We start from the raw sequence: 12840 nt of genomic DNA, 5'->3' as shown, positions 1-12840 counted from the left end.
CCAGATGGTAAAGGCAGCAGACACAGGGCAGTGGGGTGAGGGGACGGAAAGCCTATGACCCACAAGGAGGCCACATCACAGCCGGCCCAGGCTGACAGGGAGGAGGGGAAAGGGAGCAGAACCACACAGGCACTCCTAGTGAAACAGGAAGACCCACCCAGAGGAGACTGTTTCTCTGTGGTTTTCATAGAACTGGAGCAAGTGGAGCAGGCAGGGTTCTCCAACTTCCATTGCCCAGAGCCCATGCTCTCCTCCCACCCTCACCAGGCAGCTGTGAGACCACACAAAGAACACAAGCCGTTACATGTAGGTCTCTAACTCATGCGCTCAGACTTCAGGGTCCTGACAGAAGGCAGGGTCAAAGGAATGCAAATGCACAGGTTTGCCGAATCAAACAGCAGAACAAACAGAAAGACTCCAATCAAAGATGAAAAAGCAGAAAACAAAACAAAACAAAAACTAACAAGAGACCTACACAAATATTTGGTCCTCCAAAATAAAGGAAAGAAACAACAGGTTGCAAAACAGATTGATGAAACCACAGGTAAAAGATGAACTCATAGAATATGAAGGGAGTTGGGGTGAGGCAGCTAAGAAAATAATTGAGGAGAAAATTCTTTTGAAGAATTCAAAAATACAAAGAATAGCATCAACATGACAGAAAATCCCATCAGTGATGTGAAAGACAGAATGAGAAAATAATGTAGAAAACAAGAGGGGAGCAATTAGAGCAAAATGGACTGACCATGGGAATCAAACATGTAGATAACTCATTCCCCAAGGAAGACACAGAAGGAATGGAGAAATAAAATACTTCCACTTTCTCCCCCAGAGCCTTCCCTTTTCTTACTAACAGAGCCCTGACTGATCCTACTGCAAGATGAGATATCTGGTATATGGGGTGTAAGTGGGGAAATCCCCATGTTCTTGTGGCAGGTGAAAGTGAAAGTCACTCAGTCATGTCTGACTCTTTGCAACCCCATGGACTATACAGTTCAAGGCTACTGGAGTGGGTAGCTTTTCCCTTCTCCAGGGGATCTTTCCGACCCAGGGATCGAACCCAGGTCTCCTACATTGCAGGCGAATTCTTTACCGCCTGAGCTACCAGGGAAGCCTCATGGTGGGTAGGTGACCCTATTCTGGCCAATGATAGGTAAGAAAAGTTTTCTGGGAGCTTCTGAAAATGACTTCCATCCTGACTAGAGGAAGGCGGGAGAGGAGAAATTCCTACTCCAAGTTGCCCACTGGTGTTTGCCTCTGACTATGGCTGTGTGACAGTGAGGAGCTTGAAACTGTTGGAGCCATTTCAGAGCAGAAGGAAGGTCGGGAGATGCAGAGGCTGAGCCATAGCTCTTCTCTGGGCTTAGGAGTTACCAAGGGAGCAGCAACAGTGATGCCACAGATGTAGGGAAAGAGCTGTGTGAAGATGGGTGAAAGGAAAGAGTTTTGGAGTTTGTATTTGCCAAATTACAGAGTGTAAAGTTGTGGTTGAATATGGGCGTTGGACATGTAGACTGAAATTAGGTTTTGGACTTCTTATTTGGACTCTGTGGGAGAGGGAGAGGGTGGGAAGATTTGGGAGAATGGCATTGAAATATGTATAATATCATATATGAAACGAGTCACCAGTCCAGGTTCGATGCATGATACTGGATGCTTGGGGCTGGTGCACTAGGACAACCCAGAGGGATAGTATGGGGAGGGAGGAAGGAGGAGGGTTCAGGATGAGGAACACATGTATACCTGTGGCGGATTCATTTTGATATATGGCAAAACCAATACAATATTGTAAAGTTAAAAAATAAACTAAAATTAAAAAAAAAAAAAGATGTTCGTGAACCAGATAAATGCATGTGTGTTCTCTTCTTCCCTGGAACTATAAAACTATAGTAAAAGTATTGTGCTTAAGTGTATCAGTCACATCAAAGAGAAACAGGGAGGCAACCATTCAGCAGACCAGAGATGCCTGGAATTTCAGAGACAAGGAGAATGGTTGCCTAGTAAGGCAGAATCAGACCTGGGGCCAATTACATCAGAATCTCTGGGGTTGTGCCCAGGGGGTGGGCACACGTTTTTTAATGACTCAGATAAACCCAGTGTGCAGCCAAATTTGAGAACTACTGACCTATAACATGCAGGCAGGGACACAGCAAAGGATGGGTCATCTGTCCAGAGAAACCACAAGGACTCAAGCTCAGAGGGCCAGGTAGGAAGGAGAGTGGGGTGAGAATGGGGCTGAAACAGGGAACCAACCTACTGGGAGGTCTGGGCATGAAACAGTCAACACTTGAACCCTCCCCCAGCCCAGGCGTGACCATCCAATGACCATGACGCCAGGCATTTCTTTCTCAGACATTAACAAAGGAAAGCTCTTCTAAAACAAAAACAAAACTTCAAAATCCTGAATGCAGTCTGGAGAGAACTCAGCAGTTTGTGTGGGTATTGGGCCTCAGGAAATCCTTCTCATTCTGACATCCCTGCCCCCCAACCCTAAGGTGGCACCTGACTGCACAGAGCTGCCAGGCTGTATTTCAAAGATAAGTTGAAAACCTCTCTGGTGGGTGAGGGGCCCCCAAAGGTGGGCGATGGGAGGTCCTCTGCTTAAGTAATTGAGACGGGACCCTGTGCCTGTGACCATGAGGTGGGAGCCCAGCCCTGGGCTGAATTCTAAAGGATTAAGGATGGGAGTGGATGTGAGAGTTGGACTGTGAAGAAAGCTGAGTGTTGAAGAATTGATGCTTTTGAACTGTGGTGTTGGAGAAGACTCTTGAGAGTCCCTTGGACTGCAAGGAGATCCAACCAGTCCATTCTAAAGGAGATCAGCCCTGGGTGTTCTTTGGAAGGAATGATGCTAAAACTGAAACTCCAGTACTTTGGCCACCTGATGTGAAGAGTTGACTCATTGGAAAAGACTCTGATACTGGGAGGGATTGGGGGCAGGAGGAGAAGGGGACGACAGAGGATGAGATGGCTGGATGGCATCACTGACTCGATGGATGTGAGTCTGAGGGAACTCTGGGAGTTGGTGATGGACAGGGAGGCCTGGCGTGCTGAGATTCATGGGGTTGCAAAGAGTCAACACGACTGAGTGACTGAACTGAACTGAACTGAAGGATGGGATAAATCTGACTCCTGGATACACGGGGCACCACTTCACCTCTTCCTGCTGAATCTACACGACAGACATTCCCCCCAGTGTCCAGCCCATCAGGGGCACCCAGGAGCTAAACCACCATCAATGCCTCCCGCCTATCTAGTTACTTTCCAGTGCAAAAGCACTTTTACCTTTGAGAGGCAGATAAGTACTGTTGTGATTACCTTCCCATTTTTCAGATGAGAAAACAGAGGCTCCAGAGAGGTTAACTGGTGAACCCCAAGGTGTTGAAAGTCAGTCCATGGCAGAGTCTGGCCTAAGACCAGGTCCTGCTCTTTCAGACCACTGGTCTTTCCAAATCCAAGTTCCTCTTGGTGCAGTGAATCTCCCACTCGAGATGGTTTCAAACCTTGAGAAGCCACATGAGAGGGAGGGAGGCCAGGACTGTCCCAGGGCGGCCTCTCACCATCCTCACACACCGCAGATAGAGTAACTAAGGCCCATGGCTGCATCTCAACCATCTCTGAGATCAAGATAATCTCAACCACAACCACGTCCCCAGCATTTAGTGAGTCACAAATAGGCCTTAATCTCCCACCACAACCCAGGCCTGCAGAGCCTGCTGGCCTGAGAAGCCTCAGCTGGTTTGTCTCCCAGCAGGGCCCAGGAACCCTCGCTGTCTGTGAGCTGCAGGCTGGTGGACCTGCCCTACTCCCTGGGGCAGTGAACTGTCCTCCTAGAGAGTCTCATGGTCCAGTTTTCACAGGGTCTTTCCTGCTTAATCTGAACATCCATCCCATCAGACATACAACTACATTGCCGTTTAAACCTGAAGAATTCCCCCGGTAGAGGGACTGCTCCCACCCCAGTCTTGTGCCCAGCTCCTGGGAGGGCTCCAGCCCAACCTCAGTTTGTAGGTGACTCTCACTTGAACCACATCAGTTGGGCCTCTTTCTTCTGGGCTTCATATATCACAATGTTTCCCTTCTTGTTCCTGGCTGGACAAGTTCTTAGCATCTGTCTTCCACCCAGCAGGATTTGGACCAAGCACAAGGTTCTACCCACACCAAGGGCTCAGGACGATTGCCCCACAGGGAAGAGGCAGATCCCTACTCACAACCCTGAAAATGTGCACACCCAGAGGGGAGGGAGAGCCCCAGCAGGAGCAGGTAACTGGGAAAAACCTTCCCATTTTAGGGGTCAATCCACAAGGGCCCCCTCACGTGGCCCCCTGAGACCCTGCCCCGTCCTACCCCAGCAGGTGTCCTGTTGACTCACCCTGGTCCCATCCCTCCTGAGAGAATGCTGGGATATCACACATGTTAAACAAGGCAGACAGCTTTCAGCAAAGCTGCACCCATGACCGATTTCAAGTCAGCAAATATTTACTGAGCACACTTGTAAGGAGCACGTCGCCAGGCCCCTCCTTTCCTGTCCAGTCACCATCTGCTGCAGTCACTGAGTCTTGAGATGGGCATTACGCATGCTCCATCCCCCCACAGTTCATCCCACAGCCACCCAGTCCCCTGCGGGCGCCCCACCTCTTTAGGACCCAGGCAGTGTCCATCACGGGTTGGGCCCAAAGACACAGTCCGCGTCCACCATCTTGCTTCCAGTGGAGACACAGCTTATGCATGTTTCATACTCAATTATTTGCTCTCAGCAACAATAAGGAAGAGAGAAGAAAAGAGCAATTTCAATTGTGCAGCAACTCCACTCTAGGAGAATCTATTCTCTTCTCTAACTGAAGGCCTGGAGTGAGATTGAGATGGAAGCTGTAAATCCACGGGTTCCCTCAGGCCCTTGGTCCATCTCTCTGCTCCCACCCACTTTCCCTGGGGGAGAGTGGTGCTGGGAACTGTTTAACAGCTGCCTCTTCAGGAGGAGAAAGCTCTGGTCTGTAGAATTTGTCAGTCTCAGTGGTGTGGATACCCCCTCCATGGCTCATTTCAAACCACCAGCATGCTGACACGGAGCACAGACTCAGGAAAAGACGCATAAAGCCAGCTTTCACAAGCCAGCTCCAGGTGTTTCTAGCACATCACTGTCTGGGGTGAATCTAACATTTCAATCTGCAGACACATATTCAGGTAGCGTTGCCCAGAAACACAGACAACTGTTACCAGGAGGAAAAGGCAGCCTCCCCCAAGGCAGTAGGATGACTTCCCCAGGGTGGTCCATGGGTCTGCAACGCAGCAGCATCCTAGGGGTCCACAGGAGTGGTCTTCACTGTACTTATAGTTCAGTTCAGTTCATTTCAGTTGCTCAGTCATGTCTGACTTTTTGCAACCCCATGAATTGCAGCACGCCAGGCCTCCCTGTCCATCACCAACTCCTGGAGTTCACTCAAACTCACGTCCATTGAGTCGGTGATGCCATCCAATCATCTCATCCTCTGTCGTCCCCTTCTCCTCCTGCCCCCAATCCCTCCTAGCATCAGAGCCTTTTCCAATGAGAACTCTTCATTTGAGGTGGCCAAAGTATTGGAGTTTCAGCTTTAGCATCAGTCCTTCCAAAGAACACCCAGGGCTGATCTCCTTTAGAATGGACTGGTTGGATCTCCTTGCAGTCCAAGGGACTCTCAAGAGTCTTCTCCAACACCACAGTTCAAAAGCATCAATTCTTTGACACTCAGCTTTCTTCACAGTCCAACTCTCACATCCATACCTGACCACTGGAAAAACCATAGCCTTGACTAGATGAGCCTTTGTTGGCAAAGTAATGTCTCTGCTTTTGAATATGCTATCTAGGTTGGTCATAACTTTCCTTCCAAGGAGTCAGTGTCTTTTAATTTCATGGCTGCTGTACTTTATTCCACCCTAAAACCTATCTCTCCCCTGCAGTAACCAAAGCGAAGGCCTAGACAATCCTCACCCAGCTTTCTCCTTCACTAGACACCCCACCCCAGGCTCATCACCCTGCCCACCAGTCTGTGTATCCTGAGAGGACATAACAACTTTGTATTTGGGAGATCAGCCTGCTGGGAGGCAAGACTTTTACAGACAGACACACACTGATTCCATTCCTGCTGATACCACAGGCTGGATAATCATGGGCAGGTCCTCAAAGTCCTCCTCTATAAAATGAGATAATACCTGTTTCCCAGAGTTGTTGGGAGAACTAAGTAAATACGGTGAAAACCATCCAGCACCCGGCAACTTCCACAGACATCCCTCCACCTATCCTCCCAAGGGAGGCGGCCTGAACCATAGCCCAGCAATGTCGTCACCTGGTGGCTAGTCTCAGAATTGCTCAAAAGGTCCACAGCTGTTCTGTATTTGAGGGCAAGTTTATACATTGGAAGTGAGAAATAGATTTAAGGGACTAGATCTGATGGATAGAGTGCCTGATGAACTATGGACTGAGGTTCATGACATTGTACAGGAGACAGGGATCAAGACCATCCCCATGGAAAAGAAATGCAAAAAAGCAAAATGGCTGTCTGGAGAGGCCTTACAAATAGCTGTGAAAAGAAGAGAAGCAAAAAGCAAAGGAGAAAAGGAAAGATATAAGCATCTGAATGAAGAGTTTCAAAGAATAGCAAGAAGAGATAAGAAAGCCGTCCACAGTGATCAGTGCAAAGAAATAGAGGAAAACAACAGAATGGGAAAGACTAGAGATCTCTTCAAGAAAATTAGAGATATCAAGGGAACATTTCATGCAAAGATGGGCTCAATAAAGGGCAGAAATGGTATGGACCTAACAGAAGCAGAAGATATTAAGAAGAGGTGGCAAGAATACACAGAAGAACTATACAAAAAAGAACTTCATGACCCAGATAGTCACAATGGTGTGATCATTCACCTAGAGCCAGACATCCTGGAATGTGAAGTCAAGTGGGCCTTAGAAAGCATCACTACGAACAAAGCTAGTGGAGGTGATGGAATTCCAGTTGAGCTATTTCGAATCATGGAAGATGATGCTGTGAAAGTGCTGCACTCAATATCCCAGCAAATTTGGAAAACTCAGCAGTGGCCACAGGACTGGAAAAGGTCAATTTTCATTCCAATCCCAAAGAAACACAATGCCAAAGAATGCTCAACCGCACAATTGCACTGATATCACACTATAGTAAAGTAATGCTCAAAATTCTCCAAGCCAGGCTTCAGCAATATGTGAACCGTGAACTTCCAAATGTTCAAGCTGGTTTTAGAAAAGGCAGAGGAACCAGAGATCAAATTTCCAACATCCGCTGGATCATCAAAAAAGCAAGAAAGTTCCAGGAAACATCTATTTCTGCTTTATTGACTATGCCAAAGCCTTTGTGTGGATCACAATAAACTGTGGAAAATTCTTCAAGAGATGGGAATACCAGACCACCTGACCTGCCTCTTGAGAAATCTGTATGAAGGTCAGGAAACAACAGTTAGAACTAGGCATGGAACAACAGACTGGTTCCAAATAGGAAAAGGAGTACATCAAGGCTGTATATTGTCACTGTGCTTATTTAACTTATATGCAGAGTACATCATGAGAAACTCTGGACTGGAAGAAGCACAAGCTGGAATCAAGATTGCTGGGAGAAATATCAATAACCTCAGATATGCAGATGATACCACCCTTATGGCAGAAAGTGAAGAGGAACTAAAAAGCCTCTTGATGAAGGTGAAAGAGAAGAGTGAATAAGTTGGCTTAACTCAACATTCAGAAAACGAAGATCATGGCATCTGGTCCCATCACTTCATGGGAAATAGATGGGGAAACAGTGAAAACAGTGTCAGACTTTATTTTGGGGGGCTCCAAAATCACTGCAGATGGTGACTGCAGCCATGAAATTAAAAGACGCTTACTCCTTGGAAGGAAAGTTATGACCAACCTAGATAGCATATTCAAAAGCAGAGACATTACTTTGCCAACAAAGTTCCATCTAGTCAAGGTTATGGTTTTTCCAGTGGTCACGTATGGATGTGAGAGTTGGACTGTGAAGAAAGCTGAGTGTCAAAGAATTGATGCTTTTGAACTGTGGTGTTGGAGAAGACTCTTGAGAGTCCCTTGGACTGCAAGGAGATCCAACCAGTCCATTCTAAAGGAGATCATCCCTGGGATTTCTTTGGAAGGAATGATGCTAAAGCTGAAACTCCAGAACTTTGGCCACCTCATGCGAAGAGTTAACTCATTGGAAAAGGCTCTGATGCTAGGAGGGATTGGGGGCAGGAGGAGAAGGGGACAACAGAGCATGAGATGGCTGGATGGCATCACTGACTCAGTGGTTGTGAGTCTGAGTGAACTCCGGGAGATGGTGATGGACAGGGAGGCCTGGCGTGCTGCAATTCATGGGGTCGCAAAGAGTCGGACAGGACTGAGCGACTGAACTTAACTGAACTTAGAGAAGGGACCTTCGCCTGGTGGCTCAGATAGTAAAGCATCTGTCTACAATGCAGGAGACCTGGGTTTGATCCCTGGGTCAGGAAGATCCTCTGGAGAAGGAAATGGCAACCCACTCCAGTACTCTTGCATGGAGAATCCTATGGAAGGAGGATCCTGGTAGGCTACAGTCCATGGGGTCACAAAGAGTCAGACACGACTGAGCGACTTCAGTTTCTTTCTTTCTTAGAGAAGATAAGGGCTGGTAAGGGTCTGGGGAGGATCAAGACCACCGTTTCTGAGAGGGCACCTGGTATCATGAAAGGATGTGGGGCACTAGCATTAGGTTCAGGTAACAGTTCTGCCAGATATTAGCTGTTTGACCTTCAGTAAGTTATTTAAATTCTGAAGCCTCAGTTTCCTTGACTGAAAATGGACATGATTTCTTTATCATTAGATAAACACTCAATAAGTGTCTGTTGCTCTCATCCTTGCTCTTGACCCCTCTTCCTGCTCTCCTTTTCAAATCCTAATACACATCATCTCACTGCCTGTTATAACTCCTCGGTGATTCCACCAAGTACATTTCATCAGTGCTGTTTTCAGGGGTGTTGGCTAATTTCTCTAAAGATACTCACTCCTCAATAAGAAAATCTCAAAGTCCACAGACTTATCTTCAGCACTTCATGCCCCCAAACTCTAAATTTTTAGAACATTTCATTTGTATTTGTACATGTGTATATGTATATATATATATATGTGTGTGTGTGTGTGTGTGTGTGTGTGTGTGTGTATAATTTTTATTGAAGTAGAAGAGGAACTAAAGAGCCTCTTGATGAAAGTGAAAGAGGAGAGTGAAAAAGCTGACTTAAAACTCAACCTTCAAAACACTAAGGTTATGGCATCTGGTCCCATCACTTCATGGCATGTAGATGGGGAAACAATGGAAACAGTGAAAGATTTTTTATTTTCTTGAGCTCAAAACTGCAGATGATGATTGCAGCCATGAAATTAAAGGACGTTTTCTCCTTGGAAGAAAAGATATGACCAACCTAGAAAGCATATTAAAAAGCAGAGATATTACTTTGCCGACAAAGGTCCATCTTGTCAAAGCTATGGTTTTTCCAGTAGTCATATATAGATGTGAGAGTTGGACCATAAAGAAAGCTGAGCACTGAAGCATCGATGCTTTTGAACTGTGGTGTTTGAGAAGACTCTTGCGAGTCCCTTGGACTGCAAGGAGATCCAACAGTCCATTCTAAAGGAGATCAGTCCTGAATATTCATTGGAAAGACTGATGCTGAAACTCCAGTACTTTGGCTACCTGATGCAAAGAGCTGACTCATTTGAAAAGACCCTGATTCTGGGAAAGATAGAAGGCAAGAGGAGAAAGGGACGACAGAGGACAAGATGGTTGGATGGTATCACCAACTCAATGGACTTGAGTTTGAGCAAACTCCTGGAGATGGTGAAGAACAGGGAAGCCTGGCGTGCTGCAGTCCATGGTGCTGCAAAGAGTCAGACATGACTGAGCCACCTAACAACAATAGTTGATTTATAATTTTGTGTTAGTTTCAAGTGTACAGCAAAATGAATCTCTCTCTCTCTTTATATATATATATATATATATATATGTGTGTGTGTGTGTGTGTGTGTGTGTGTGTGATTTCCCTGGTAGCTCAAAGGTTAGAGCATCTGCCCACAATGCGGGAGACCCGGGTTCAATCCCTGGGTTGGGAATATCCCCTGGAGAAGGAAATGGCAACCCACTCCAGTATTCTTGCTTGGAGAATCCCATGGACGGAGGAGCCTGGTGGGCTACAGTACACAGGGTCATAAAGAGTCGGACACGACTGGGCGACTTCACTTTCACTTTCATATATATATATATGCTTCCTGGGTAGCTCAGCTGGTAAAGAATCTGCTTGCAATGCAGGAGACCCCCGATTGATCCCTGGGTTGGGAAGTTCCCTGGAGAAGGGATAGGCTACACACTCCAGTATTCTTGGGCTTACCTGGTGGCTCAGATTAAAGAATCCACCGGCAATGTGAAAGACCTGGGTTTGATCCCTGGGTTGGAAAGATCCCCTGGAGGAGGGCAACCCACTCCAGTATTCTTGCCTGGAGAATCCCCAGGGACTGAGGAGCCTGGCGGGCTATTGTCCATGGGATTGCAAAGAGTCAGACATGACTGAGTGACTAAGTACAGAGCGTGTGCACATGCACACACACACACACACATACTAAATGTATATATACATATAGTGTAGCTCCCTGTGCTATACAATAGGTACTTATTGTTGCCGAAACTCGGCCTCTGTTCATTGGTGCCAAATAGAAACATGGAGACAGAGTTTTGGGTGAAGTGGAAAAGGATAGCTTTAATTACTTTTGCAGGCAAAAGGGGCCACAGGAGCTAATACCTGGAAGACCATGTGATCCACCTTGGAAAGAGTAGTGAGGAGTTTTATAGTGTTCAAGGAGCAGGGCATGATCAGCTCCCAGACAGTTCTTGGATTGGTTGGCATTAAGATGATATTTCAAGCATCATTAACATTCTGGTTCATGGAGTCAGCAGTTTTCATCTGGAGGAAGTCTGCTCCCTGTGAAAAACGACTTAGAAATGTGTGTCAGGCCTTTATCTATATCTTTTGGGGAACTGGGAGTTCAGTGATTCTGTTATTTGGAAGTTCAGTTCAGTTCAGTCACTCAGTCATGTCCAACTATTTGTGACCCCATGGACTGCAGCATGCCAGGCCTCCTTGTCCATCACCAACTCCCAGAGCTTACTCAAACTCATGTCCATTGAGTTGGTGATGCCATCCAACCATCTCATCCTCTTTCATCCCCTTCTCCTCATGCCTTCAATCTTTCCCAGCATCAGGGTCTTTTCAAATGAGTCACTTCTTTGCATCAGGTAGCCAAAGTATTCAGCTTCAGCTGAAGTTGCAGCTTCAGCATCAATCCTTCCAATGAATATTCAGGACTGATTTACTTTAGGATGTACTGGTTGGATCTCCTTGCAGTCCAAGGGACTCTCAAGAGTCTCCTCCAACACCACAGTTCAAAAGCATCAATTCTTCAGCCCTCAGCTTTCTTTATAGTCCAACTCTCACATCTGTACATGACCACTGGAAAAACCATAGCCTTGACTAGATGGACCTTTGTTGGCAAAGTAATCTCTGCTTTTTAATATGCTATCTAAGTTGGTCATAACTTTTCTTCCAAGGAGTAAGCGTCTTTTAATTTCATGGCTGCAGTCATCATCTGCAGTGATTGTGGAGCCCCAAAATGAAGTCAGCCACTGTTTCCATTGTCTCCCCATCTATTTCCCATGAAGTGATGGGACCAGATGCCATGATCTTAGTTTTTTGAATGTTGAGTTTTAAGCCAACTTTTTCACTCTCCTCTTTCACTTTCATCAAGAGGCTTTTTAGTTCTCCTTTGCTTTCTGCCATAAGGGTGGTGTCATCTGCATATCTAAAGTTGTTGATATTTCTCCCGACAATCTTGATTCCAGCTTGTGCTTCATCCAGCCCAGCGTTTCTAATGATGTACTCTCCATATAAGTTAAATAAGAAGAAGAGTTGTAATCTAAGTTCTCACCAGTTCCTTAGCCCAACTATTCTTTGTTTTTGTGACTGAATACCACATCTTCACATTTCCCAATCATTAATTCTCATCAGCATTTTACTTTAAAAGACAGGAACACATTGGCCTGTACACAGTTTCATTATTAGTTATCTATTTCATATATAGTAATGTGTATATATTAATCCCAACCTCCTAATTTATCCCCTGTTTCCCCTTTGGTAATCATAGTTTGTTTTTTATATCTGTTTTGTAAATAGTACATTTGTATTTTATTTTTTAGATTCCACCTGCAAACAATATCATATTTGTCTTTGGCTTACTTCACTCAGTATGATAATCTCTAAGTCCAATCATGTTGCTGCAAATGGCATTATTTCATACTTTTTAATGACTGAGTAGTACTCCATTGTATACACATATACTACACCTTCTTTATCCATTCCTTTGTTGATTGACATTTAGGTTGCTTTCTTGTCTTGACTAATGCTGCATTGAAGATTGGAATGCATGTATCTTTTCAAATTATAGTTTTTGCCAGATATATACCCAAGAGTGGGGTTGCATATGATAGCTCTATTTTTCATTTTTGTAAGGACCCTCCTTACTGTTCTCTATAGTGGCAGTAGCATTTCACAATTCCCACCAACAAAGTAGGAGGGTTCCCTCTTCTCCACACCTTCTCCGGCATTTATTGTTTGTAGACTTTTAAATGATGGCCATTCTAACTGACGTGAGGTGATAACTCATTGTAGTTTTGATTTGCATTTCTCTAATAATTAGCAATGTTGAGCATCTTTTCATGTGTATCTTGGCCATCTGTATGTCTTCTTTGGGGAAATATCTGTTTA

The 12840-nt window shown here is 45.5% G+C and overlaps 1 protein-coding gene across 2 annotated transcripts in view; it reads left to right on the top strand.

Annotated features, from left to right (window-relative positions):
- Positions 1-12840, top strand: part of LOC113884642 (CD48 antigen-like) — an 89672-nt gene that overhangs the window by 60459 nt on the left and 16373 nt on the right. The window lies entirely within an intron of this gene.

This window comes from Bos indicus x Bos taurus, chromosome 3 (genome assembly GCF_003369695.1).
Source record: "Bos indicus x Bos taurus breed Angus x Brahman F1 hybrid chromosome 3, Bos_hybrid_MaternalHap_v2.0, whole genome shotgun sequence".
NCBI classification, from domain to species: Eukaryota; Metazoa; Chordata; class Mammalia; order Artiodactyla; family Bovidae; genus Bos; species Bos indicus x Bos taurus.
The sequence above is the reverse complement of the archived record's forward strand: the minus strand, read 5'-3'. Positions and strand labels throughout refer to the sequence as shown.